We start from the raw sequence: 6,898 nt of genomic DNA on the forward strand, positions 1-6,898 counted from the left end.
GCCTGAGCAGAAAAATAGGAAGGGGGCACTGAGGAGCTCCAGTGGTCAGAAGGAGACGGGAGCCCAAGTCCAAGCAAAAACATCAGTTACTGATGAGTGAATCACTGATGCGTGAATTCCGGGTTACCTGTGATGTGTGGTCGCCTGGCAGCCTCTCCTGAGTGGATCCCACAGCTTTCTCAGTAAGAGAACACTGAATATCAGAGACCTCAGAGATTCCCTTATCCAGCTGATTTTTAAAAAGCTTTATTATCTCTCCTGTTAGACTCATACTAGTAATAAAACCCTCTCATGGGAGTGCAGGACTTTACAGTTTACAAATCACATTCATATCTGTGAATTCTTACCCCATTTCTGTGAGGTTGACAGGACAAGTATTGCTATCTCCATTTCACAGAGGATAAAACTGAGGCTCAGAGAAGGCCCAGGGTCAGCTAATAAACAGCTGTCAGTGGCTATCTGTCCCTCTGACACTTGAGGATGTTTGGATGGGGAGGTAGTCCACTGTGGAAGAGTGGATTACTCTTCCCCTATATAACCTCCCTGGAGCAGAATTATGTGCCCCAACTCTGTCATCATGAAGCCATAAGACTTGCTCTGGCCAATGAAATGTGAGAAGAAGTGATGTATGTCACTTGGGAACAGAAGGCTGAAGACCCAGCATGTTGTTCACCATGTCTCTTTTCCTTCTGCCATGAAATCTGGCAATGTTCCAGAGAGAGAGAGAGAGGAGCTCCCTCAGCCTGGGTCCTGGAGTAAAGATAACATGGAACAGGGAAGTAGTTGACCCATCATGGACATAGGGGTGAGCAAGAAATAAACCTTGGGGGTTGTACACCACTGAGATTTGGGGGTTATTTGTTACACAGCAAAACCTAGCTAATAAATCTATAAAGACAGTATCCTCTCCTGGGAATAGTGATGTCAGACCCTGGATAAGTATCAGCTGGTCTATGAGAGAGAGAGAGAGAGAGAGAGAGAGAGAGAGAGAGTGTGTGTGTGTGTGTGTGTGTCTCTCTCTCTCTCTCTCTCTCTCTCTCTCTCTGGGGTGGCAAAGTGGGTACAGGGAAGGGAAGGCTTAGCGGAGTTGCCCTGTATCCTATTCTAGTCAGTCTTTCAAACCAGCTATGTATACAGGGGTCTGCTTCCCATCCTTCTCCTCTCCTCTCTCTCTCCCTATTTTTATTATTTGGCACAGAACTTTGGATCTCTGTTGAATTCCATGATAGCAGATAAAGGTTTTTTTCTTTCCCAAATTATATGGAGAAACTGCTTCAGGAGCTATTGATTGGCTCTCAGAAATAATAATTGTAGCTACTGTTTCCTGAGGATTTGCTGACGACCAGGCACTCGTTAAGAGCTTTTCATGCTTTACCTCATTTTCTCTTCACAACTACCTGAGGAATTAGATCCTATTATTTCCTTATGTTAGAGGCAAGAAAATGAAGACTTAGAGACGTTAAGAAACTTTTTTTTTTTTTTTTTTGGCTGCGTTGGGTCTTCATTGCTGCGCGAGGGCTTTTCTCTAGTTCTGGCAAGTGGGGATTACTTTTCGTTGTGGTGCACGGGTTCTCATTGCGGTGGCTTCTCTTGCTGTGGAGCACGGGCTCTAGGAACGTGGACTTCAGTAGTTATGGCACGCGGGCTCTAGAGCGCAGGCTCAGTAGTTGTGGCACAAAGTTGTTCCAGTCTTTGTGGCTTCAGTGTGTAAACCCAGCTTCCCTAGGCCTTTGAGCTCTAATGCTTGCCCCCTCCTAAGCAAAGGAGGGTGGTGTGGCAGAAATGGCCAGTTGCTTCTCAATTTGGGGGAGGGATTTAGGGCTCTGGCAGAGGCCTAATTGTGCATCCAATTCACACAAATGAGGAAATCAGTGAATGAGGGAAGGATAGAAGGATTGGGCATCTGTTGAATGCTTAGAATATTCCAGATACCGTGAATGATCCTTTCTATTACACTTTCTTAGTTGATCTAAACAACCATTCTATGGGGGAAGATCTATTATCCCATTATGTCACTGAGGCTCAGAGAAGTTAACCGCTTTGACTAAGGTCATTTAGCTTATAAAAACTTATGCTAGAAATGGAGCTAGGGTCAGTGTGACTGTGAAAACCATATTCTTTCCTCCATAGCAAACCATTTACTCACTGTGCCCTTCCACCAAATATAATACAACATAACACAATCTTGTCCTCTTGTGTTTCTGCACATCTTGTGAGCAGAGGCACTATCATTTGTCCCAGAGCATCTTCACAAGGATGTTTGTAGAGCAAACGGCCTTCGAAGATAGAGTATTTCCCTCCAGAGCAAAGGACAGAAAAGCTTGCTCCCCACTATAAAAGATTTGGTTTCCCTAAGTTCAGGGTTCCTGACATCCAGGAACTGATGTCAACATGCCGATGCTCATGCTGCATGTGGTGCTGTGGATAATAAAGTCCTTTGTCTCTGACCCGGAAGTCTCATGTCCTCCGCTCATATCCATGAAACCGCGTTACACTAAGTTGTTGGCTTACAACTAGGGTGAGATCTTAGTTCCTGACAGCACCTGCCATATTTGTGCCATGGAAAGAGTTACCATGTTTAATCCAATTGTGTCACATCACCCATGCTCTTCACTTACATTATTTCGACTAAATGTATAAGGTCAACAAAGCAATAAAGAAAATTTAAATACCACTCTGCCTTCTCTTTTTCTAAATAAGTGCATGCCATGGAGGAAGCATGTGACAAAAGAGTTAAATCTGCTATTTTCTTAGTAGATCTTAGTTTTCGTGTGGCTTTCATGGCATGGTCATTTTGCCATACTGAGTGTGATTCAAAGACGCACATTTTTTTTTTTTTTTTTTGCGGTACGCGGGCCTCTCACTGCTGTGGCTTCTCCCGCTGCAGAGCACAGGCTCCGGACGCACAGGCTCAGCGGCCGTGGCTCACGGGCCCAGCCACTCCGCGGCATGTGGGATCCTCCCGGACCGGGGCACGAACCCGCGTCCCCTGCATCGGCAGGCGGACTCTCAACCACTGCGCCACCAGGGAAGCCCCCAAGACGCACATTTTTTCATGCAGCGTGGCCTCTAAATCTAAACCACCCACTGTGGATGGTCAGCCAAAGAGAAGGTTATCAGGTCAAATGCTGGAGGAAAATTCAGAGATGATAAAGCTGTCTCCAGTTCGAAGCTCTCCTAAGAAATTTTCAAGTACATCTTTGTTTGTTTGTTTGTTTTGGCTGCACCATGTGGCTTGTGGGATCTTAGTTCCCCAACCAGGGGTTGAATCCAGGCCCTTGGCAATGAAATCACAGAGTCCTAAACACTGGACCGCCAGGAAATTCCCTCAAGTACATCTTTCACCTCATGTGATTTTTGTTGTTCTTATGGATCAACTTTAGAATGTTCCACCCTCATAAGCTATGACTCCAGACGATTATATAAGGTGGAGGGGGGATATGTTAATGGTCACAAAATTTCTTTTACGATTGAATATAGCATGTACTTATCCTTACATTTGTATATCACTTTCTTCTTTAGTACCATAAATTTGAATCTAATCCTTTTCCATATCCAGAGACTAAAGAGTCCCACGAACTTAATTTTGACTTCTTAGTCTGCTAAAGTTTGAAGTACAGTATATCAATTGCCATTTCTTTTTTGATTAAACTAGTATTATTTATTTATTTATTTATGGGTTTTTTTTCTTATTAGTCATCTATTTTATACACATCAGTGTATATATGTCAATCCCAGTCTCCCAATTCATCACACCACCACCCTCAACCCCCGCCGCTTTTCCCCCTTGGTGTCCATATGTTTTTTCTCTACTTCTGTGTCTCAATTTCTGCTCGGCTGAACCAATCTCTAAACTAGTATTTTTTATTACTGTTTGTTTTTGCTCAATCGAATTATGTATCACTGGAAGTTAATCAACTACATTTGAACATATATTACTTTTTTAAATTAGGTAGTAGTACATGGTAATAAATACCAGAGTACAAATTGTATTAGTTCTGCTATATCTTCAATATTACCTCAGGGATTGGGACATCAATATTTTAATATCTGGTTCTGGATTGATGGCAACTCCAAAACCACTACATAAAAAAAGGGTGAGCATAGAGAGAGATAGAGGAAAAAGAATGTACAGTCCAAGATACGTCTATGAGCCAAAATTCTAAAACATATGAGAAACTTAACAAATTTAAGCCTATAAAACCAGTAAGGAGATGAATCATTTTGGTTTAAGTAAACACAATAGAGAGATCTGAAAATGAATTTAAATGTTTGGGCTCTGGAAAAAGATAAAGAATAGAAGAACATCTATTTTTACAAAAGAAATTATAAAAATATAAACAGGTGTAAATGGAACAAGAATAAGTAGGTATGAAAAAGAATCAGTACCGGAGTGATCGATCTCATGAATCTCCTCTTGGAATGGGTGACCCCTCATACATTTGCTGTATCTTCCAGCTGAGTGCCAGCTTGTGTTATTCAGTCTAGGACTGCGAAGTTAAGCTGTGTGTCAGCATGGTGGGGGCAGTTTCAGTCCCTTTCCATCTAAAGCCCTCCACCATGCCATCCAAAGTCCCCTTCCATGTGGTCTTTCTCCATTTGTGTTTTCCTTTGCTGAAGAAGCAATGGGCAGAGCAGATTAGTAAGTAACAGATATCCGGGGGTTGCCAGTGTCCTCTTCCCGCAGGCACACCCAGTCTTCACTAGTGATTCCCTGGGAGCCCTTCTCCTTTGCCTCTAAGAGGGACTACAACTCCCCATGGAGGGAGAGGAAGGGATGGGTCTCTTTTCAGAAAACTGCATTTGCCCTCAAGGCTGGCTTCCCTCCCTTCTCTCCATTCTTTCTTTCCACTGATTAGTGGTGATGGTTTGTCTGTGGGAGAAGGGTGGGAATGGGGAATAGGTGGAGTAGTGAAGTAGGAATTGATGGAAGGGCTGGTAGAAGAACAATAATGGCCCTTCAAATGCCCTGCTGGAAGATAGCTGGTTCCAACCACTGGCAGTTCTTTAAATATAGAATGTGGGCTCCTTATGGACTTTTTGGTTCAGATTTGGGATTCAGCAGCAGTTTCAGGACAATAGGAAAAAGCTCTCTTAATGTCCAATTACACAAGAATATATGTCTATTATCCTCTCCTTTTATAATTTAATAAATGTTGGCATACTATTTACTTTTCCATATCTGGTTTTTTTCACTTGAAGTATTTCCTAGAGATTGTTCCATATCAGGATATGTACATGTGCCTCATTCTTTTTTATTGCTTCATATATTCCACAATATGGATGTACTAAAATTTATTACAACAGCTCTCTAGTGACAGTTAGTCTCTAGTCTTTTGCTATTACAAACAGTGCTACAATGAATATTTTGCATATACTCTTTTCATATAAATAGCTTTTTTTAAAAAAAAACTTAATTAGAAACCCTGACAGATGTTTGTCATCCAAAGGACAGTCCATTTTAATTATGCTGCAATTAGTGTCACACAACCTCTTCCTACTTTGAAAATTCTGTGAATTATTACAAGAATTGACAATTTCTACTCTTTAATTGCACTGCTTAGCATGTGATAGGCATTCTGCATTCACAATGTTTCTCTTTAATGCAGCTTCAAAGTGTAATGACTTTGACACAGATTTAAGCAAATTTAGAGATCTACATTTAAGCTGCTAAATGCAAATAAAGACTGAACTACAAAGTAATGCTTAGGATGGGAGATCTGAAGTCATATGTGCTTGAATTCAAATCCCAGTACCAGTTTTTACCTATATGACTTTAGACCTGTATGACACTCAGTTTTCTCATTCATAAAATGGGGTGAATAGAGTAGTGACTTCATGGGGATGTTGTAGGGATTAAATAAGAAAATATGCAAGATTCTTAGGACATTTCCTGGAACACCATAAGTGTTCAGTAAGCATTAGCTATACATAAAGGTTTCAATTCAGGTGACAATTGTATATATACAAACTTTCTAGCCAGACATAAGTTCATAGCTGGACAAGCAGTGTCAGTTGGTTCACAGCTTTCTCCTTTATTTGGTACAGGCAAATTTCCTGATTTCAGAGATGTTAAATTGTGACAACAAACAAACTATACTTATTGGAGTTAAAGAATATAGAAATAGAAGCACAGACCTATAGGGCTGGAATGGATTACCTTATATTAGATTACCTTATAGATTAGTATTACCTTATATTAGATTATCATGTAATAACCATCCCATGTATTAAATTCTCATATGCCAAGCATTTTGCATATATTATCTCATTTAATTTTCACAAGGACTCATGTGAGATAGATATTATTATTCTTATTCTGACGAGACTGAAGATCTGACAAATCAAGTGACATGCCCAAAGATATCATTAGTAAGTTGTAGAGCAGGGATTCACTCTCAGATCGTTCTGAAAAAAAGATATTTGTAAATTCCCATACATTTTTCCAATGAAATCTCACTTGCGCATGGCAGAAACAGTTTATGAAAGGTCTTGAATGCCAAAAGCAGGCTTGAACTTCATTTTGGTGGATTGAGCCAGGGCTGTCTTATCCATTAGGTACAGCAGGCACAGTGCCTAGGGTCCACAATACTTTTAGGGGTCTATAAAAATGTTTAAGTTCAAAATCAGAAGAGAAAAATGGACTTTTAGGTTGAAGAAAATGACTTGCTATATAACATTAATATATTTATCTGTATATTAATGCATTTGTAAAATATGAAATATATATTAAATAAATATTATCTACTACATAAATATATATATTATATATCCACAAGCGCAAAGCAAAAGTGCCCGGGGCCCATGAAAGTCAGAATGCGGCCTTGTACCGGGGTGCGCTAAACTTTCTGGGGAGGTGATATAGCAGACTAAGTTGGAAAAGGTGGTGGCCAGATTC

The sequence above is a fragment of the Mesoplodon bidens genome (assembly GCF_964165515.1).
Source record: "Mesoplodon bidens genome assembly, chromosome: 6".
In the NCBI taxonomy this organism is placed as follows: domain Eukaryota; kingdom Metazoa; phylum Chordata; class Mammalia; order Artiodactyla; family Ziphiidae; genus Mesoplodon; species Mesoplodon bidens.